Genomic DNA, 23920 nt, shown 5'->3' with positions numbered 1-23920 from the left:
TAAAGTGATTTGCACCAGCCTCCCACCCCTCGCCAAAAAGACGCTCCGCTAGTACAACCTTACAACGCCCATTTTTATCGGCAGTTAAGAAATTTGATCAAAACGCTTCAAAATCACTGTTACGCCGTCGAAAGAGAAAAAGAAATCATGTCCCAAGAAGACAGCATGAAAGTACATTCCATTGTACGTCTTGATATCCTCGCTAATATATGCCGAAATTATGCGCTAGGCATGGCTAGTGTCAAACTGTGCGATGAGAGAGAACCTTTAATGAACGTAAACGAAGTTTGTTTTGTATAGAAAGAAAAAGAAACGTAACGTCCTCGTATAGTTACGTGTAAAATGTCGGGAAAATTACTGCTTCCACTGTTTTTACGGTGAATACTACCCAGCATTTGTCAATCACCGTTGTACAATAACATATCTAGTTTCATATAGGAAGCTGTCGGTACGCGCCTTACAGTCTCTGCCTAGAAATTTATTTGCAATCCCAAATTTTCCTTTGCCTTTGATTTTATGAAAATATTAGTAAATACAACATACTGGGCATTATTTCGGTTTATTTTCACTGCAAGTAATGTAAAAATTGAAATTAAAAAAACCGAGGACGAGGATTGAAACGGCGATATTAAGTTAATTTTCTATGTTGTCAGACGACGCCATAGTTCCACGTTTCTATGCGTGCGTAGTCTGCAGCACATTCACCATTTCAAACTCCACTCTCGTACCAGTCAACTGATCAATGACGTCACTGACTCACTCACCACATGATTGGCGATTGATTCACAGGCGGGCACGTGACGATCACCCACCTCGATTAGTCGACAGACCACGAAGTCCCTCTTCTAATTTGTACATACTTTGGTACGTGCGGCATAAATGTTCTACAGTACACCTACGTTATATTGAATAAACAGCCATCGGCTCTAAAACATCCGTAATGGATAAGCTTAACCTCACATATTTGTATACAATGAATGCATAGGACGAATGTTTGCATTACATTGACACTAACGTTTTATTGTTGTTGTTATTAGTAGATTGATGTGCTTGATTTAATGATGCATATCGTGTTTATAGCATATCTTTGGTTATAACGTGAATATTTTACATCACTACTGCTTTCCTGTACTTACAAACATTAATATGTATCATTTGTTTCTTTGATGTTATACTATGTGTGACATTCTGTTATGTGTTTATCTGCTTTCTTGCATAGGCGTGAAGATGGCGCAATTGGAACGTCGAAACTGGTTGGCTAATAAAATAATATCGTAATAACGGCTGTTGGTAATTATTAAATTTCATTGAGAGCCGCTGTCCCACGCTCCTGAATCCAAGTTGGAGATACATACATTTCTTCCCTTTCCTGCTCCAATGTCAAATCGAGCAACGACTGTCTGTAGGCCCCCGTACGAGCTCTAATTTCTTTTATCTTGCCCTTCGTGACCTTAAGCGAAGTTGCGTTGGCAGCAGAAGAATCGTTCTGCCATATCTCCAAATTTTCTTAATATTGTTTCGCGAAAAGAATTTCATCTTGCCTCGAGGTTTTCCCATTTGAGTTCACGAAACGTCTCCGTAATACTGAAGTGTTGGTGGAGCCTAGCGCTAGCAAATCTAACAGCACGACATTGCTTCGACGTCTTCATTTAATTCGACATATTTGGTATCTCAAATGCTCAATCAGTGCCAGGGATGGCGGTCACCGTAGAAACAACAGGTTTTGGGTTATATCAATTTTTTTCCACGCTAGTTTAATCTGAGAGTTAAAATCGCTCAAAATAACCGTTACCAGAAATTAAGGATTTTAGGTTTTTTATTCCTCTTACCTCCTGTTATAAACGTAGAAATCGAACAAAGAGTGGAAAATTTTGACTCTCTCAGTTTCAAGACGTATAGAATCAAAATATTAAGCTAAACAGACAAAACAAAACTTAGTCCGTCCACTGTTCGCTGCTTTTCTCCAAAAGTGAGAAGTGCTTGAATACTACAAAAAATCACTTGTGTTCTCCTACTGATTTTAGTTTTTTGAAATTCTGCTCAAAATCGGGAATAATACCACTATTTGGGCATTGCGAAAATGCAGTGATAAAGGGTGAAAACTGAGGTTAACGAATCCTGTTTTTCGTGTTAATTTGTCCGTTTTCAAGGTCAGCAGGGAGGTAAAGGCATATTATATAGACATAGGCAGCAGATCAGCTACTTCCTATCTTTGTTCCGTACTAAAACTGAATTTTTATTAAATCTTTAATTTATTACTATTCCCTTCCTTCTTTTTATTTTACAGAAGCGGCAGACAAACATTTAATCTTTTAAACCAGTATGGGCTTAGTAATCACAAACTCCTTTTTTAAACATAAGAACATTCACCGGTATACTTGGGAAGGCAGGGGAACCAGATCTGTCATTGACTATATAATAACAGATCAGGAATTCAGGAAGGCTGTGAGGGACACACGTGTATTCAGGGGATTCTTTGATGACACTGATCATTATTTAATCTGCAGTGAAATTGGGATTGTGAGGCCGAAAGTGCAGGAGGTCAGGTCCATATGTAGGAGGAAAAGAGTGGAGAAACTTCAGGATAAGGAAATCAGGCACAAGTACATAACAGTGATCTCAGAGAGGTACCAGTTAGTTGAATGTAGTCAATTACAGTCATTGGAAAAGGAATGGACAAGGTACAGGGACACAGTACTAGAAGTGGCTAAAGAATGTCTTGGAACAGTAGTGTGTAAAAGTAGGATGAAGCAAACAGCTTGGTGGAATGACACAGTCAAGGCAGCCTGTAAAAGGAAAAAGAAGGCGTATCAAAAATGGCTACATACTAGAACTCAGGTAGACAGAGAAAGTTATGTTGAAGAAAGAAACAAAGCCAAACAGATAATTGCAGCATCCAGGAAGAAATCTTGGGAAGACTTTGGAAACAGGTTGGAGACTATGGGTCAAGCTGCTGGAAAACCATTCTGGAGTGTAATTAGCAGTCTTCGAAAGGGAGGTAAGAAGGAAATGACAAGTATTTTGGACAGGTCAGAAAAACTGCTGGTGAATCCTGTGGATGCCTTGGGCAGATGGAGGGAATATTTTGAAGGGTTGCTCAATGTAGCTGAAAATACGATCAGTAATGTTTCAGATTTTGAGGTAGAATGGGATAGGAATGATGATGGAAATAGGATCACATTTGAGGAAGTGGAGAAAATGGTCAATAGATTGCAGTGCAATAAAACAGCTGGGGTGGATGAAATTAAGTCGGAACTCATCAAATACAGTGGAATGTCAGGTCTTAAATGGCTACACAGGATAATTGAAATGGCCTGGGAGTCGGGACAGGTTCCATCAGACTGGACAAAAGCAGTAATCACACCAATCTTTAAACATGGAAACAGAAAAGATTGTAACAACTACAGAGGTATCTCTTTAATCTGCGTTGTGGGTAAAATCTTCTCAGGTATTGTTGAAAGGAAAATGCGAGTATTAGTTGAGGACCAATTGGATGAAAATCAGTGTGGTTTTAGGCCTCTTAGAGGTTGTCAGGACCAGATCTTTAGCTTACGGCAAATAATGGAGAAGTGTTATGAGTGGAACAGGAAATTGTATCTATGCTTTATAGATCTAGAAAAGGCATATGACCGGGTTCCTAGGAGGAAGTTATTGTCTGTTCTACGAGATTATGGAATAGGAGCCAAACTTTTGCAAGCAATTAAAGGTCTTTACATGGATAGTCAGGCAGCAGTTAGAGTTGACGGAAAATTGAGTTCATGGTTCAGAGTAGTTTCAGGGGTAAGACAAGGCTGCAACATGTCTCCACTATTGTTCATATTATTTATGGATGATATGTTGAAAACAATAGACTGGCTGGGTGAGATTAAGATATGTGAACACAAAATAAGCAGTCTTGCATATGCGGATGATTTAGTTGTGATGGCAGATTCGATTAAAAAGTTTGCAAAGTAATATTTCACAGCTAGATCAGAAATGTAAGGACTATGGTATGAAGATTAGCATCTCAAAAACGAAAGTAATGTCAATGGGAAAGAAATATAAACGGATTGAGTGCCAAATAGGAGGAACAAAGTTAGAACAGGTGGACAGTTTCAAGTACTTAGGATGCATATTCTCACAGGATGGCAACATAGTGAAAGAACTGGAAGCGAGGTGTAGCAAAGCTAATGCAGTGAGCGCTCAGCTACGATCTACTCTCTTCTGCAAGAAGGAAGTCAGTACCAAGACTAAGTTATCTGTGCACCGTTCAATCTTTCGACCAACTTTTTTGTATGGGAGCGAAAGCTGGGTGGATTCAGGTTACCTTATCAACAAGGTTGAGGTTACGGATATGAAAGTAACTAGGATGATTGCAGGTACTAGTATATGGGAACAATGGCAGGAGGGTGTCCACAATGAGGAAATCAAAGAAAAACTGGGAATGAACTCTATAGATGTAGCAGTCAGGGCGAACAGGCTTAGATGGTGGTGTCATGTTACACGCATGGGAGAAGCAAGGTTACCCAAGAGACTCATGGGTTCAGCAGTAGAGGGCAGGAGGAGTCGGGGCAGACCAAGGAGAAGGTACCTGGATTCGGTTAAGAATGATTTTGAAGTAATAGGTTTAACATCAGAAGAGGCACCAATGTTAGCACTGAATAGGAGATCGTGGAGGAATTTTATAAGGGGGCTATGCTCCAGACAGAACACTGAAAGGTATAATGTCTTAAATGATGGTGATTTAAACAAATGAAGTGTTGGACATCATCGATATGTCATCTTGTTAAACTACTGCAGACTAGGATTGGAGCCATTCTGCAGTCTAGTGGATTCCTGACGACGAAAGCGAGGAACTACCGTACAGACTACGTGGCGCAAGTTTTGCACACTGCACATACACGTGTACCGTAACCATGGCACACGGCAACAGGGACATTATCGTCTCACGTTCTTCTGCCATATCTTTGTTGCTCGTTTCTGTTGGCATTGTTATTAAAATCGCTTTTCCAATCTCCTACAATAAAGCAAAATTTCTAACCAACGCAAATTTTACGAATAAAAATTACTCCTTTTTCAAAACTGGTTTATTTAAAAGCGAAAAATTGTAGCTCTGCCTATTTCGGTTTTTTACTCGGTTATTAGTAAGAAATAAAAAAAACCACTTGTTATAACCCGGACTATACAAATACCCAAAAATACTGGCTATTCAGAACCAAAATGCTGATATCGGTTTTAAATAGTCGGTTTTTTCCATCCCTAAATGCAGCACTCAACAAAGGGCCGCGCTAGTGTTCTCTACGCGGTCCCCTTTACAGACGAGCTACGATTTTCTAGAATTTTCCCATTAAAACGAAGTCAACCGCTCGCGTTCTGTATTACAGACCTTGCGCGCTCATTCTGTCTCACATTAATTTGTAACGTTTCGCCTACCTATTTATTTACATCTACCTATTAAATCGGCGTGATTGAATCAAGCAGCACAACACCAATACCATATTTACAATTAAATCAATACCATTAGCTGCTGGCAGGCGTTGAAATACATCAACGGGGGTAGTAGAAAATGTGCGCCCCGACCGGGACTCGAACCCGGGATCTCCTGCTTGCATGGAAGATGCTCTATTCATCTGAGCCACCGAGGTACACAGAGGATAGTGCGACTGCAGGGATTTATCGCCGACACGCTCCCCTTGAGACCCACATTCTCAATTTGTAGTCCACACACTACATTCATAGTGCCCCTGCCATTAAACCTATTACTCGCGGCAGACAATCCACAGAGTCCTCTAAGAGTTCAGGCAATTCGTGTGCATCAGCAATGAAGAAGGTCATCAGCCGTTTAGCTTTAACGACGTGAAGATGGCATCTGTTTTTTCGGACATGTCCGAAAGAACAGATACCATCTTCATATCAATACCATATTTGAACATTCTCGTTGTGGTATTCAGTCCGAAGACTGGTTTCATATAGCTCTCCACGCTGCTCTGTCCTGCGCAAGCCTCTTCACCTCCAAATAATCACTGCAACCAGCATCATGGTGTCACACATTATGTTCTATCGACCAATCCCTTCTTTTAATCGAGTTATACCAGAATCTCAGCACTTCCTCATTAGTCTCGCCATCTACCGAGCTAATCTTCACCATTCTTCCGTTGCACCACATGTCAAAATATTCCATTTTCTTTTTTTTTATGAACTGTTTATGGTCCACGTTTCACTTCCGTACAAACCTATACTCCAGAAAAAACTTTCAGAAAATATTTCCTGGCACGTTTGTATTCCATGTTAACAAATGTATTTTTTGTCCTGAAAGGCTGTTCTTGTCATTATCTGTCTACATTTTATACCCTCTCTGCTTCGGCCATCATCAGTTATTTTATACCCAAATAGCAAAACTGATCTCCTACTTTTAGTGTCTCATGTCCTAATCTAATTCCCTCAGAAACGACTAATTCTATTCGACAACATTCCAGTATACTTCTTTTGCTTTTGTTGGTGTTTACCTTACATCCTCCTTTCAAGGCAATGCCCGTTCCGTTCACCTACTCTTCCATCTCCTTTGCTTTCTCTGACACTGTTACAAAGTCGTCGCCGTACCTCAAAGCTTTTATTTCTTCTCTCTGGACTTCAATTCCTACTCCAAAGTTTTCTCTCTTTTCCTTCTTCCGCTAGCTCAGTGTATGGATTTAATGTCAGGGATAGACTACAACTGTCCCACTCCCTTCACGACCACTGCTTCTCTTTCACCCCCTTCGATTCTTACAACTGGCACCTGGTTTTGAACATTACAGGTTTATTTCTCCTACTCATCTGCATTAAGGTATATTTTTTCATATTTGTAGTAAGCTGTCGTTCACCACAGCAAATAGAAATTTTATCTAAGCCATCCTGTATCTTCCTACAGCCACTCAACGACAGCACTTCCCCGTCCACTACAGGTTACCAGCAAACAGCCGCTCACCCTGTCCGTCCGATCCTTTGATGTATATAGAGAACAAGAGTAAACTATCTGAGTCAGACATAGCTCCTGAAGGCGATGAAGGAGATAGTAACCAAAAGCTTAGGATTTTATCCGAATTTGGTGCGGCAAATGTACCGAAGACATTTTATCTAAGCAGCAAACTGTAGTTCGCCAGTATTCGATCAATGAATCGAAGACTTCCCTTCCCTGAACCTATATGACAATCGCAGTTCGTATGTGCATGACCTGTTACTCTCAGGGTTTTGGAAGTAAAGATGGTCACCAGCTACATTTCGGTAATTGTGTAGTTCTTTGTTGTCTTTTTTTCTTGCACTTCTTAAAGTGCACAATTTTACATGGCTCTGCATTCTGAGTTAGTTTCTGATCTTTGCAACAGGCTGTTATCTTAGGCCTAATAAGATAAAAAGGAATCTGATTCAGCTAATCGCGCTTCTTATTTTGGATCTGAAGATGTCTTACTTCGGCCGAAGTCGGTTGTAGCAAAAAACCTACGTGATCCAGAACGCGCTGTTTTTCGTAAAAATCGCCTTATGACACAATCCCGCCTTTCTGTAACAACATTAGCTCTTCAAACAACTTGTTCACGGTGAGATTAGGATTAAAACGATTTAGTGTGTTGTGTAACTGCTACCATATATCATAGGGTTGTTTGTGTAATGCAATGTAGATAATAGCGTCGATATTTTTTTCGTGTGTGTAGATTAGGATTAATGGCATGAACTCAGTCCGCAGTTGCTCCAGTCTTCAATTTGTTTCTCAGTATCAGCGCTTTTACCGCTGACTACATTCGCGGTATAGTGCCCTTCGGATGCACAATATTATTCTGTTGCTGTGAAGTTGTGCAGTGAAGCATTTAGTGGTAAGTGCACTGTTGAAATTCCTGTATTTAGAGACTAGCAGAGAAAATATTTTTACAGAGTGTTATTGGAATAAATAATTTTAAAGTCTCGTTTTTCTGTAAAGGTAAGGATTCCATGTAATTCAGAACTAACTATATGAGACTGTTCCTGAAATAAGCTTAGCAGGTACGTCTGCATGAAGGCGGACTGCTAAAAGGTGACCAGCGGCTGTTCTAATAAGGCTAGTTGCTCCTCAGTCCTCGTGCGTTCCTGAACCTAACCTCAGGCACCAACAGGACAGACAGGCGAGCAGGTAGGTAGCATTCAGTACTCATTCTCACGGAAAAGTCAACCGTGAGAGTAGTTGGGTTGCAGTCAAATTTTACGTAGGTCATACACTGTCTGAAGCACCCAGAACACGTGGTCAGATGTCAACGTAACTTCGTACAGGAACACACCATCACTGTGTGGTGTAAACGACTACAGTTGCAGTTCTCTGTGACGGACACAAAGCTCAACAAGGTTCAGTAGCGTTGTTTGTGTTAAGTATTGTTACCAGATTTGATAGAATATAATTTATAATAAAACCGATGACATTGTAATTCTGTCAGAGACAGCAAAGGACTTGGAAGAGCAGTTGAACGGAATGGACAGTGTTTTGAAAGGAGGATATAAGATGAACATCAACAAAGCAAAACGAGGATAATGGAATGTAGTCGAATTAAGTCGGGTGATGCTTCGGGAATTAGATTAGGAAATGAGACATTTAAGTAGTAAATGAGTTTTGCTATTTAGGGAGTAAAATAACTGATGCTGGTCGAAGTAGAGAGGATATAAAATGTAGACTGGCAATGGCAAGGAAAGTCTTTCTGAAGAAGACAAATTTGTTAACATCGAGTATAGATTTAAGTGTCAGGAAGTCATTTCTGAGCGTATTTGTATGGAGTGAAGCCATGTATGGAAGTGAAACATGGACGATAAATAGTTTGGACAGGAAGAGAATAGAAGCTTTCGAAATGTGGTGCTACAGAAGAATGCTGAAGATTAGATGGGTAGATCACATAACTAATGAGGAGGCACTGAATAGAATTGGGGAGAAGAGGAGTTTGTGGCACAACTTGACAAGAAGAAGGGATCGCTTGATAGGACATATTCTGAGGCATCAAGGGATCACAAATTTAGCATTGGAGGGCAGCGTGGAGGATAAAAATCGTAGAGGGAGACCAAGAGATGAATACACTAAGCAGATTCAGAAGGATGTAGGTTGCAGTAAGTACTGGGAGATGAAGAAGCTTGCACAGGATAGAGTAGCGTGGAGAGCTGCATCAAACCAGTCTCAGGACTGAAGACCACAACAACAACAACATAATTTAAAAGGGGCATGAATAACGTCAGGTGCTGGGTACTACTGTGAAGGTAACGGAGATGGTGCGTACTCTTGTGGGAAAGCGTTGCAAGTGCCGGACAGACCTTCAAAGGGCCTCATTGTTGGTCTCAATTTTTCCGGCTGGTCGAACCATGTAATGTTTGGATTTGTATGGCATTGGGGTGTGACAGTGGCCAGCTGTTGGGAACGTGAGAGCAGACATACTTACCGTCGAGGTTCAGGCCGACCACATCTGACCTCCACAATGGAGCACCACCGTTGCGGGGATCACCAAGCACATCGCAACACCTTCGCATTGCGCCTGCTCTCCGAGGACAAACAACGGACTTGTTGTTTCCAACCAATGCTCGCAGACTAGCAGCAGTCGGACTAGGGACCCCACGTCCAATTCGTAGAGTCATGAACAGCGCCAGATGTCGAGTATCACTGTGAAGGACACGGAGATGGCGCATGCTGTCGTGGGGCAGCGTAATGGCTGTAAAGACTATCGTATTATCGATCTGCGAAACAATGGCAAGAAACTATCAGGTCGTTCATGCACAAACAATGAGTTTGTAATTAGAAACATTATAGAAAAAACTGAACTTAGAAATCCATACGGCCTTTATGGATCTTGAGAAGGCTTTCTCCGTGATAGCCTATGCAAGATTATGTCTGAATGTGGATACCTTTATCACCTAATAGAGGTAGTAAAAAGTCTTCACAAAAATAGAAACGTTGTAATAGACAAAGATATCATTCGATCAGAAGAAATAATTATTAACCGAGGTGTTAGCTAGAGATGTGGTCTGTCACCTACGCTTTTTAATATTAAAATTTGACTCCATTTTTCGTAAATGGAAATGTGAAGTAAACAGAGGAATTAAGATAACGCAAGAGGAATACGTGAATGTACTTCTGCTTGCAGATGATATCGGTATTATTCAAAAGAATGAAGAAAGTGCACCCACTGAACTAAATGTGCAAGAAATACAACTCAAAAATTCCTAGTAATGAAACAAAAATATTGGTCCAGTAATGAAACTAAAATATTGGCATTCGCAGGAAAATATCCAGTCAGATTACAAATTGTTTCGAATAATTCAGTTTTAGAACAAATCTTTCAAATCTCTTATTTAGGCTGTGCCGTACGTTTTGATTTTGACTCTGATGCTAAAATGAAACACATAAATTCCAACCTGTCTGTGGTAGCATTAGCAGAACATTGGGGCGTAAAGTACAAAAAGAGATCATCGCGAAGTTCTATAAAGTGACGGCTATTCCTTTGTTATCCGATGGAAGCGAAAGTCGGGTCACCACATAAAAAGGAGAGCACAGGAGAAGTTAAAAGGTTGCACAAGAAGGGACACGATTAGAAATGAAGATATTAGAACAGAATTAAATACTTTCAACATGAATCAAAAATTCAAAAATATCGTGAAGATCGGACGAGAATGTCGGGTCACAGAATTCCCCATAAGATATTGTCCTAAAAGCCCAACGGGAAAAGAGTTATCGGAAGACCTCAAAAAAGATGAGAATGATTTTGTCTGTGACTCCGGAATAGGCAATACAGCCCAAGCCCTGAAAGGAAGATGATGACGATGCGTAGGCTGCAGTTAATACCATAACACGAAAGTCTGAATTGGGAGATGTGTCACTGTCAGAATGCACGGACTGGTGATGAATGGCGTCACATTGTGTTTAATGATGAATGGCGGCTCTACATTGCCGCGGATGCCCAATGCCGGTGAGTATGGCGGCGACCCAGGAAGAAGTCCCATCCTTTTAATACTTTGGAGAGGCTCAGGAGATTTACTTTGGAGAGGCTCAGCAGATTTACTCTTGGCATCAACTTGTGGGGAGGCATCTGGTGTGACCCGAGGTCACGGTTGGTGGTGGTTGAGGGAACACCGACAGCGCAAAGGTACGTCACGGACATATTGTGTCTCCATATGTTTTCTTCTCACGTCACGGTTTCGTGATCCCATTTTTCAGCAATGTTCTTCCACACACGGTACCTGCCTCTGCGAACTTCCTGTGTGATGCTGATACATTCTTATGGCCAGCAAGACCCATAGAGTCATTCCCTTGGCCACCCGTAGTGGCCGTGCGGTTCTAGGCGCTGCAGTCTGGAACCGCGAGACCGCTACGGTCGCAGGTTCGAATCCTGCCTCGGCCATGGATGTGTGTGATGTCCTTTGGTTAGTTAGGTTTAACTAGTTCTAAGTTCTAGGGGACTAATGACCTCAGAAGTTGACTCCCATAGTGCTCAGAGCCATTTGAACCATTTGATTCATTCCCGACAGAACCTGTGCGGTACCAGCTCGGTCTCCAGTTCCGTTCCAGTGCGAGTATCCAGGATATCAAGGACCAGTTGCGATAGTTGAGGGCCAGCTTACCTCAGGGGAGCATACAACAGATTTATGACCTATCTTCTAACCAAATCAGTGCATGCATGCATGCAGGCCAGAGGAAATGCAACGTCACACTGAAAAGTGCGCGCATACTGTCAAGTTCATTGTAAGTGCGATTACATTTTGCACCATCTCAACCGTTGGTGTTGCAGTTCATTTCCTCCTCTCTTTCTGAGTGCTTCACTTTTTCCTCTCATATATACAGTTAAGGCGCACCGGCTCTTTGACCATCTTCTCCTGTGCAGATGCACAAACAGTGCCCGAACTCTTAAGGGAATCGGCAAAAAGCTGCGAGTAATGAGTATAATGGGCAGGGGCACTATGAATATAGTCCGGGACCACAAGTTGGGAAGTTGGGTCTCACGGGAGTCGTGCAAGAGATATGTCCCTGCAGTTGTACTATCCTCTGTGTCCTCAGTGGCTCAGATGGATAGAGCGTCTGCCATGTCAGCAGGCGATCCCGGGTTCGAGTCCCGGTCGAGTCCCCCTTGAGTTATGTCAACGCCTGTATCCAGCTAGGGGTATTCATTTCATTGTAATTCCTCTGAGACAGTTTGTATTGTTAAAATGCAGAGACTTTAAAATAGACACGACACCAAGTGAGAAGTGAAGTGAAGTATACTAATTAAAAGAACATTGTAGCCAATGTAACAACAGTCACTGATGGACATTATCGTTAGTCAAAAAAGTTCATTTTGACTGTAGGTCCTATTGCAACTAAACTGCTGGCCCCTAGTACAGTGAGTGCTTAATAAATTGTGCAATACAATCGTTTTTCTCGGCCAGTTTCGGTTGAAAAAATGTAGAATTCGTGGTGAGAGATCTTGGAGTATTCCGGCTGCAGCCCCTGTTGTTTCATGAACTTTCGATGGGTTGCGGTGCTGTCCGTAGCCTTCAACATGGTGTCTGAAACAGAGGTGCTTTTCAAGCAGAGTGCTGTCATTGAGATATTCATAGGCGCTTGAAGAATGTCCGAGGACACCTGGCAGTGAACAAAAGCACGGTGAGTCGTTGAGCGAGGTGTCTATCATCGCCGCGCGGGGTAGCCTTGTCACAGTCGGGGCGGCTCTCCCCCCCCCCCCCCCCCCACCTCCCTCAGAGGATCGAGTCCTCCCTCGGGCATGGGTGTGTACGTTGTCCTTAGTGTAAGTTAGTTTAAGTTAGATTAAATACGTAGTGTGTAGGCTTAGGGACAGATGACCTTAACAGTTTGGTCCCATAAGACCTTACCACAAATTTCCAACAACAAGGTCGCGCAAGCCTGTTCGATTTCCCGCCTGCCAACCGGCCACTCACAGCTGTGACTCCTGAAATGTTGGAAAGCGCGGACACTCTCATTCTAGGTGATCGACGAATGACAATCAAATACCTCGCTCAGTCCGAAAACGCGCTGCTGCTACGGCCGCAGGTTCGAATCCTGCCTCGTGCATGGATGTGTGAGATGTCCTTAGGTTAGTTAGGTTTAAGTAGTTCTAAGTCTAGGTGAGTGATGACCTCAGATGTTAAGTCCCATAGTGCTTAGAGCCATTTGAATCACCTTGCTGCACTACTGAATATCTCTGTGGGTACTGCTGACATACCCATTCACCAGTTGGGACACCCAAAGGTGTGTGCCCGCTGCGACGCACTGTACAGCCCGGATCTCCCACTTTTGGATTTACATCTTTTTGGCGCAATGAAGGACGCACTCCGTGGGAAATAGTACGTGGGTGACGGGGAGGTTATTGATACAGTAAGACGTTGTCTCCGGTAGTCGACCAGAGAGGCACAGCGCGGGCATGCAGGCTCTCTCAGTAGGTGGCATAACTGCACCGCACCGAATGGAGATTACATTAAAAAACAAGCTTTTGTATCCAAAACAGAGGGGAATAATAAGGTATATTCGCATCCCGAATAAAACCTGTTGCATTACTTGTTGAACGTCCTTCGTATGTTGACCAAGATCTTTGCTCCAAAAACATTGGTACTGAAAATATTTTCCACAGTCAGGATGCAACTGGCTTCCTCCGGGAAGAACGCTAACGCACTAGCAAATAGCCCCTTCGGCTGCAAAATTAACATTGAACACGAAACCGCGTTCGCCTTGGAGCAAATATTCACTCCAGTTACGCCCAAACAGAAGTTCGGTTTGCACGAGTTTTATTACGCGGCACAAGGCGTTCGTTACGACAAACTGCGCGTGGTGTGTGAGACCAGTCTTACGTCTAATACGTAACCCCGGTGACGAAGCAGAACGTAGCGACCTTCTGTGCTGGTGCTGACGCTCAGCATAGCGGTCTCCGGTGCACAGAGCTGACGTCAAACTCGTAAATTACGTGAGCAGTCGGCGTGCGCGTCGTAAAGTTGTACGATCGCTTTTGAAATCAGGTAAGCGCCGCGACAGACCTATGCTTACTCACAGTTTTTGTTGCGTCATACACAGTTTTACAGCTCCGCTGTCGCAAAAGAAGCACATCGCTGAAAGAGAGGCAGCCTTGCGACTTTGCTCCCCAGGACGGACACAACAGAATGCTCGAGAGACGACGACCAGCGCGGCCGGGCGACCCGTTGTCTAATAAAGGGAACCGAAAGGAACTACGTCCTCTTCACAGCGCTCTTCAGTTACTGCAAGGCTGACGACCGATATTTACCAGAGAATGTTGTGGCACAGTAAAATTAGGTTAAGGTAATGTGATGATTTACGGCTCTGAGCTTTACTTTAGAAAAATAACTCTGTGAAAATCTACCCATATTGTACCAACCAGGCTTGGATGTAGAGGGGCGGGGGTATCTGCCCCGTATGGCAATTCCAGGGGTGCCAAATTTATTCCTCGAACATATACGAATTATACACCAAACTCTTCAGAAAGATGTGACCTACAAAATCAACATGTGTTTTGAAAAATCGATTTTTTAAAAAAAGTTCTCTCGTAGACACGAGCTGCAGAGAGCGAGTGAGGGGGGGGGGGGGGGGCGGGGGAGGGGAGAGGAGGCGCCACTATCAAGTTTTTGCCCCGGTATGGAAATATCGTAGTTACGAGGCTGGTAGCAACAATTTGTTGCAATCGGACCTTTGTATGCACTGGACAACACTGACCTTTGTATGAACTAGACAACACTCCATTGTAAAAATAATGTTCCAACAGCCTTTATATTTTTAGCTTTTTATTTAGACTACCAGTTTCGACTCGTCAACAGAGTCATCGTCAGGCGCTGTAGGACGAACGACAAAAAGCCTCGTGTCGTACAAGTTCACAACAGTGAACCATGTCCTGCGATTGGTTTCTGCAGAACACTTCACGAGCCATGTGTACTCTTTACACACGTAACAACTGTGTTTTCATCCGCATTTTATTTTTCTCCTGGTACCCTCTAAAATATTCAGGGCGTTTTTCGGTATACCAGGTCTGCTATGTAACCGAGCGTTGGACACCTAATTATCCTCAGTCATTTCCTTGGGACTCCACACACTTCTCCCAGCGGTTCCACAATTTTTGGAAACTTGCCGAAAAAGCCTCTTCCGGAATGGAGTTTAGCTCGGCTGTCGTTGCTACCATAACGTCCTCTCTTGTCTGAAATTTCCGTTCTTTTCAATGGCCTCTTGATTTAGGGAACAGCCAGAAGTCGCAGTGGGCCATATCAGGAGAGTAAGGAGCCTGCTGAGGAACAAAAATCCGATTTTCCGCCAAAAAAATCTGAATCAAGTGCGAGGAATGTGCTGGAGCATTGTCGTGATGGAGGCGCCAATTTGCTGTTGACCGCAAGTCCGGTCTCTTCCGCCGCACAGCATCACGTAGGCGGCGGAGGACATCCCTGTTGGCTGACCTTATGGTGCGTACTGGTGGTGTACCGTAGCGCGGGAGTCAAAGAAAGCAGGCAGCATCAGTTTGACGTTGCGCCGCACTTGGCGGGCCTTCCTTCGTCTTAGGAATGCTCCCACTGTGGTGTCGACTGGGATTTGGTTTCCGGGTCGTACCCGTTCACCACGGCCTTTCCACCAGTGATTATGGTGTTCACGAAGTCGAGGTCACTGTTTGCAGAGTCCAGCATGTCCTCAGAGAGTCCAACACTAAGTTGCTTTTGCTCCACTGTCAGCAGCTTGGGCACAAATTTCGCCGTCTCTCTTTTCGTGGACAAATGTTCCGTCACAATGGAATGCGGTGGAAAAAAAATACTGATGTCCACCTCTTCCACAATCTCTCTAGTCACACGACGGTCTCGCATCACTACGGTGTTCACTTTGGCAATGACCTGATCATTTTGCCATGTCGGTTACCGACCGGAGCGATGTGCAGCCGTCTTTAAAACAGTTGTACCACTCCTTAACATGTGTGATGCCCACAGTATCGTCATCGAAAGCCTCTGAATCTCCCATATGATTTCCACCTGGCAGTCGTCCAGTTTCTGGCAAAATTTAATGCAGTAGCGCTGCTCATGTAGTTCCGTCATTTCCCTTGCAATGAAAAACCGACGCGAGCACTACATGATACCTTACTCAACTGCTGTCAGCAACTCACGCTATCGATAGGCGGGAAAAATTCACGCATGCGCACCACGATTCAAGGTCGGTCATGCAAGCGCTATAGATTCAAATCTATCAGGCATTCGCAAAAAAAGAGGTCGGGTACTTTTCTAACAGACCTCGTACAGGAGAAAAATAAACTGCAGATGGAAACCCGTGCCCAAAACCGTCTTCTACGTACCAGCTAGCTCTGTCTTCTCCACTAATGACCGCTGGGCAATCAGCTACGATCACTGAAATCAGCCACGATCACTGAATAACAAAGAACATTGCGAGAGTTCCACCTATGGGACGTCAGCGTCCAAAGTAACGTTGGCTGCCGAAAAGCGATTTAGCGGCAGGTACCGGCGCCTATAACCTCGGCGCTCTGTAGAGTCGTTGGATGACGTTTCCGAACACGGATTCCTATCTCGATTTATTCCTCAGGATTCTCTCTACAACCCCTCGAAGTTTCTCGGTGTCGTTTTGAAACACCATGCGTACACACTGAAGCGGCAAAGAAACTGGTATAGCCATGCGTATTCAAATACAGAGATACGTAAACAGGCAGAATACAGCACTGCGGTCGGCAACGCTTTTAAAGGCAACAAGTGTCTGGCGCAGTTGGTAGATCGGTTACTACTGCTACAATGGCTGGTTATCATGATGTGAGTGAGTTTGAACGTGGTGTTATAGTCGGCGGACGAGCGATGGGACACAGCATCTCCGAGGTAGCGATGAAGTGCGGATTTTCCCGTATGACCATTTCACGAGTACACTGTGAATATCAGGAATCCGGTATGAAATCAAATCTCCGATATCGCTGCCACCGGAAAAAGATCCTTCAAGAACGGGACCAACGACGACGGAAGAGAATCGTTCAACGTGACGGAAGTGCAACCCTTCCGCAAATCGCTGCAGATTTCAATGCTGGGCCATCAGCAAGTATCAGCGTGGAACAATTCAACGAAACATCATCGATATGGGCTCGTGTATCCTTGATGACACCACGGGTCAAAGCTTTACGCCTAGCGCCTGAGCCCGTCAACACCGACATTGGACTGTTGATGACTGGAAACGTTGCCTATGGTCGGACGAGTCTCATTTCCAATTGTATCGAGTGGATGGAGGTGTGCGGGTATGGAGACAACCTCAAGAATCCATGGACCCTGCATGTCAGTAGGAGACTGTTTAAGCTGGTGGAAGCGCTGTAATGGTGTGGGGCGTGTGCAGTTGGAGTGATATGGGACCGCTCATACGTCTAGATACGACTCTGACAAGTGACATGTACGTACGCATCCTGTTTGATCACCTGCATCCATTCATGTACAGTGTGCATTCCGACGGGCTTGGGCAATTCCAGCAGGACAATACGACACCCCACAGGTCCAGAAATGCTACAGAGTGGCTCGAGGAACACGCTTCTGAATTTAAACGTTTCCGCTGGCAACCAAACTCCCCAGACATGAACATTATTGAGCATATGTGGGATATCTTTCTACGTGCTGTTCAGAAGAGTTCTCCACCCCAACGTGCCCTTACGGATTTATGGACAGCCCTGCAGGATTCATGGTGTCAGTTCCCTCCAGCGTTACTTCAGACATTAGTCGAGTCCATGCCACGTCGTGTTGCGGCACTTCTGCGTGCTCGCGATGTTCCTACACGAATTACGCAGGTGTACCAGTTTCTTTAGCTTTTCATCGTATATGCAACTCTTTATTCAGCAAATCTAGTTTCAAGCTGTGTAAGTATTCCCCCTTTTGAATTTATTATTAATTTTCATGTTAGTGTATTGCGTCGATTAGGAGTACAGTTTTAGGTTACGAAAGGGAGACACGAAACATTCTTTGTAGATCGTGGTCATATTGCAAATGATTTTTTTTCTTATATTCGTATTGGCCACCTAGAGACCACGCTTAAAAAGGGCTAATTTGTTTCTGCTGTTCGGTAATGTATAGTTGTATTTACTAGTAGTTTGTCGGTGGAGTTGAACTCGCGATTAGAAAAATAGTTATGCTCGTATTTAAGTTCGTAAGTAATCTCGTAATTATTGAAATGTGATCAGCAATGAAAAAGATAATTAGAAATGCAACATTATACTGTGTGCTGCAACGCTCTTGGCGAGAGTACAATTTGTTCTGTTAAATTTAAGAAAACTATGCTGTTAGTAATTGTACAAGGAATCTGACTGCGTGAAAAATATGAAATATAAAAAACTATCAAAAGTGCCCTGTCTGAAAAGTATGTCACTATTGAAACGTTAATTGTATCAGACGTAAATTATAAATGGCCTACCTGTTTGTGCACTGAATAAATGATATTGTGCTGCTATCTCCAAACTACTGCGACTGATGCTGCTATGCTAGTTAAAAAATAAGAATTCAAACCACTAGAACGCCATTTGCAATACATGCTTTAAACTATAGAGATACCCACAAAACTTCTGTGGTAACAAATCTCATTACTGCAATGATCACTGTCAATTAAATTCTGTTACTGATAAACTCGGGAAAGCAAAATTATATAGACTATGTGAAACTTGAAATAAAGAGAGGAATCCTGGTTGACGGAAAAGAAATAAATTAACTGTATTAACAACGCTTTATATCACTAAGACAAAATATTTTAACACATGAAATATTAGAAATTGACCTCACATTAACAGTGGAAAAACCTGAGCAAATACTCTTTACTTTCTTACAAACTCGAATACTGTCCACCTTGAATAAAAAATCACACAGTGTTACGTTATCACAAAAATCTCCAATTCTAGATCCGTGATCAAATTAATTACTACACTTGGATGTCACAGAAAATGCGCTCTTACAGTATCTTTTGAAGTCTCCTGAATGAATTTAAAAAATATCTCTGTAAATGAAAAATGATATAAGAAAATTATTGCTGGCACACAGAACGGCCTAAACAGTTCTTACTCCATCACAAGGTTCAACTCGACTCCTCTTCTCTGTTTCAAAGACTGCAATCTACTCACAAGCAAAAGTTCTACTGAACGTCTCTCGCAGCACAGCCTCCTTGGTAGATATGTTGCCCTCTATTACTCAGGTGCTATCGAAGCTTTTCTTTTCCGCGTGACATCCAAAATGTTACCAAAATTACAATTTTCTGTGTAAAACAAAACTTTTCTACGCTGTTTCAGCTACACTTTTCCATTTCCTTGCATCTGGGCCTTACCTATAGCCCAGCATTCCTCATTTCTTTTCCTGTACTGTTCCTTCCTCGCTTCAGTTCATGCTTGCCAGTTTTAAATTTTGGCTTTTCTCGGAAACCAAGATGCTCTCGGAGCTTATACTTGTGTGGAATGAGTTTACATATGTCTTCCACTGTTACCCCCACTTTCCGCAGGTCTTTTTCTACCCCGGAGAACCACGCCTCCTAGGTTTTGTTACTGAGAAAATAACGGAAGATCCGACTGGTCAATCTTGTAGGACTTATACGGGCAATGTGGACGTAGAACACAATTCATATCCACATGTATACAGAGTTCATGGTTGTGTCGTCTCCTGAATTCGCAATCTTCATTGATCGGGTTTAGGATTTTCCTTTAAACCTGTCTTCTTTGTTTCTAATTTCTCAGTCTTCTTCTTCTTGGGCCCCTATATATCTACTCCTAAATGCAGGCCTCTTCCGAACATACCAATGTCGATCTTTTCTGGGTGTTCTGGATCGATCTTTCTCCCGCATGTCGCTGGATGTCGTCTCTCCATCTTGCCAGATGACATCTGACAGTTTGAATCCCTCGCACCTTAGTGCATCAGTGTTTTGGTTCATTTCAAATTGTTCCTGGCCACGTGTCGTGCCCAACACACTCCAGCCTAGCTGTCCGATCGACAACTTCACAGAGCCGTATTCTTCTACTCTCTACGTTGATGTTTGTAATTGGGTACCTACGAAGTATCATTCCAGTAGTGCGACTGGATTCGTGATTTTCCGCCAGAAAGGCCACAGTTCGTAGTAACTGACGGTAAATCATGGAGTAAAACGTAAGTGATACCTGGAACTCCCCAAGGAAGCTTGTAGACACTCTGCTGTTTAAAAACTGCATAAACAACTTAGAAAACAATTTGAGCAACCGTCTCATATTTTTTGCAGAAGATACTGTCATTTACCACCTAGTAAAGTCATCAGAAGATGAATACCAATTTCGAAATGATGTAGACAAGATACGTGTATGGTGCGAAAGTGGCAAATTAACGTACGAGGGCGTGCTGAAAGTAAGGCTCCCGAATATTTTATCCTTTTCTCAATATCGGCTGAAGAATTACATTTCATGCATATTACTTGCTCGACTTCCAGCTAAGCAGACGCAAATTGCAACCTTTGCTGGGCTCCGAACCGTAGCGTGTAACATGGCGTTGTATAACGTAACTATGTCAGCGTGTGAGAAACAGAAAATTCAGAGTTCGAATTCGAAGAGCACACTCTCCTTCAGCATGACAATACCAGACCGCACAGGAGCGCTGAGACTTCTGCAATAACAGTGGATTCACTGTTATCGATCGTCGTCCATACAGTCCCGACTTGCCCCCTTCCGATTTTCATCTGTTTCAAAAACTTAAAGAACACCTCCGAGAACTGCACTTCGATAGAGATGAAGCGGTGCAAGCAGAAGTGGGGTTGTGGCTCCGTCAACGAAGTCAAGAATTCTACAGTGACGGTGTAAACGAATTAGTCTCTCGCTGGGAGATACGTGTTCGTCGCCAGGGTGATACGTTGAGAAATAAAAATATAGACATGAAGAACATAAATCTTGAATATTAATGAAGTTTGTTTTATGTATACGGCTTTGAGTTTTCACATAAACAATTCGGAGGCATTGCTTCCAGCAAGTCCTCGTAAATAACGAAAAATGTGGAGTCATCGACGTGTGTAGTAAAATGAAATTTCAATCACATGACAAATCAGACAAATCTAAAGTCACTGGTCTTATGTGGAAAGCGAACCAAGGACTGTGTTTTATCGGGAGAGTACTTAAAGATGCAACAAACGTAGTAAAGAGATTGCCTACACTACGCTTCTTCGTCCTCTTCTGGAGTACTGCTGCACGGTATTTGTCCCGCATCACACACAACTGACGGAGGACACCGAAAAAGTTCAAAGAAGGGCAGCTCGGTTGGTATTATCGCGAAATAGGCGAGAGTGTCACGGATATGATACGCGAGATGGGGGTGGCAATCATTAAAACCAAAACGTTTCACGTTACGGCGAGATCTTTCCACAAAATTTCACTCAATCCTATTTTCGTCCAAATCCCAAAATATTTTGTTGGCGACCACATATGTAGGGAGAAATGATCATCGTAATAAAATAAGAGAGATGAAACCTCACAAGGGATGATATAAGTGTTCGATTTTCCCGCACCCTGTTCGAGAGTGAAGCCAACACAGTAGTATCACCGCTTCCTGTCAGATCAACGACGTTAAGGGCTGTTGAGCTTGGGATGCACTTGGATGGGTGCCCGTTGAGTCTGCCGGGCGCTGTTGGCAAGTGGAGTACACTCAGCACTTGTGACGCAAATTGAGGAGCTAACTGATTGAGAAGTAGCCCGAGAGAGCTGTGTGCTGACCGCACGCCGCTCCAATCCGCATCCAAGAGGGTGACACGGCGGTCGGTCAGTACCATTGGGACTTCCGAGGACTGTTCGGAGTTTAGTGTCTGTTCCAGAGCGGAACAGCAGCGAAATTGAGAAACGTGAATTGCAGAGTAGACACGTAGATGCAGTTGTAGATTTAATACACTCAAATTCTCGAAGGAGTTCTGGAGTCTAGCCTTAGCTGCTTGTTTTCAGCTCACTGATTTGTTTTGTAGCTGTGTCGAGCGATTCAGAAAACAAGGTCTTTTGAAAAGGACAGGACGTCTACTGTCAAATTCAAAAGTACTTTTTTTAAAAAAAATAAAGTGTCGTTTTATAGCAGAGATTCCCAGACGGTGGTACGCGTCCCTTTGGTGGTATGTGTACCACTTGTGACACGCAAGGTCATTTCAGGTAATACGCGTAAAAGTAAACAAAACACTTACTGATATAATTAAAATTATTCTCTTATGTTAGTTTATTTTTAGAGTAAAAGGACCTTGAGAAAACTGATTGCTGAAAGTAGATTGGTATAAGGCTAAAGCAAATGGCTTTACCGCAGAATCTACGTTTCGGACTGAACGCAGACCACAGAAAGGTCGGACTGTACTCTCCCCACCCCTCACTCCAACAGTCGTCGGTGCGTTGTCCCGGAATGATTCATCTTGTTTTGACGTTGGTTATATTTTGATCGAATCTTGTCAGTGGTGATTCGAAAAATTTCGTGTCGCTTTACAGCTACTGTCAACTTATGCGGTGTATCAATGTGTCATTATGCAGTGAACGGTTTACTGTTGTTATTGTGGTTTTGTTGCGTGTTATGTTAAATGTCATCGTGATGCGAAGAAAGTTTGGGCCTGAAACTGATTTTGAAGTCAGATTTACTGTCAAACTTCGATTTGATTACAATTTTCTTTTTGCTTTTACGGACCCTAATTTATCATACGCTAAGGTGACAAATGTCACGGAATACTTCCTGATATCGTGTCGGACCTTCTTTTGGCCGGCGTAGTGCAGAAAATCGACGTGGCATGAACTCAAAAGGCCATTGGAAGTCCCCTGCAGAAATATCGAGCCGTGCTGCCTCTATAGCCGTCCGTATTTGTGGGAGTGTTTCCAACGCACGATTTTATGCACGAACTAACCTCCCGATTACGTTCCATAAATATTCGATAGAATTCATGTCGAGCGATCTGGTTGGGGAAAGCATTCCATCGAACTGTCCACAATGTTCTGCAAATGAATCGCGACCAATTGTGGCCCGGTCACATTGCGCATTGTCATCAATAAAAATTCCATCGTTGTTGTGGGACGTGAAATCCATGAATGGCTGCAAATGGTCTCCAAGAAGCCGAACATAACCATTTCCAGTCAATGGTCGGTTCAGCTGGAGCAGGGGACCCAGTCGGTTCCATATAAACACAGCCTACACCATTGTAGAGCCACCACCAGGTTGCATATTGCCCTATTGACAGTCTGGGTCCATGGCTTCGTGGAGTATGCGCAACATTCAAACACTACCATCAGCTCTAAACAACTGAAGTCGGGACTCATCTGACCAGGCCACGGTTTTCCAGTTGTCTCGGGCTCAACCGATATGGTCGTGAGCGCACGAGAGGCGCTTCGGGCGATGTCGTGCTATCGACAAAGGCACTCGCCTCGGCCGTCTACTGCCATAGCCCATTAACGTCAAATTTTGCCGCGCTGTCCCACATTGATTTCAAATGGCTCTAAGCACTGTGGGACTTAACATCTGAGGTCATCAGTCCCCTAGACTTAAAACTACTTAAACCTCACTAACCTAAGGACATCACACACTTACATGCCTGGGGCTGGATTCGAACCTGCGACCGTAGCAGCAGCGCGGTTCCGGACTGAAGCGCCTAGAACCATTCGGCCACAGCGACCGGCGGTGAATAGATTAAGTATATGAGGATATTGAACGGGTAATTCAATACATAAAGGGAGATGAACATCTATGGCTCATGGGGGTCTTGTATGCGGTTTTAGGGGAAGGAGTAGAAGAAAAGGTTACGAGAGAATATGGACTTGGTGTTAGGAATGAGAGAAGAGAAAGAAGAATTGAGTTCTGCTGGCAATAGCGAATACTCCCTTCAAGAATCACAAGAGGAGGAGATATACTGGGAAAAGAAGGGGAGATACGGAAAGTGGTTATTTCACACAATGTTGATTGTCTGTTAGCACTAATAACTCTACGCAAACGTGGAATGAACTGCTCTGCTCCAGCTGAACCGACCATTGAC

The sequence above is a fragment of the Schistocerca americana genome, chromosome 3 (assembly GCF_021461395.2).
Source record: "Schistocerca americana isolate TAMUIC-IGC-003095 chromosome 3, iqSchAmer2.1, whole genome shotgun sequence".
Classification (NCBI taxonomy): domain Eukaryota; kingdom Metazoa; phylum Arthropoda; class Insecta; order Orthoptera; family Acrididae; genus Schistocerca; species Schistocerca americana.
This window is presented reverse-complemented; position numbering follows the sequence as displayed.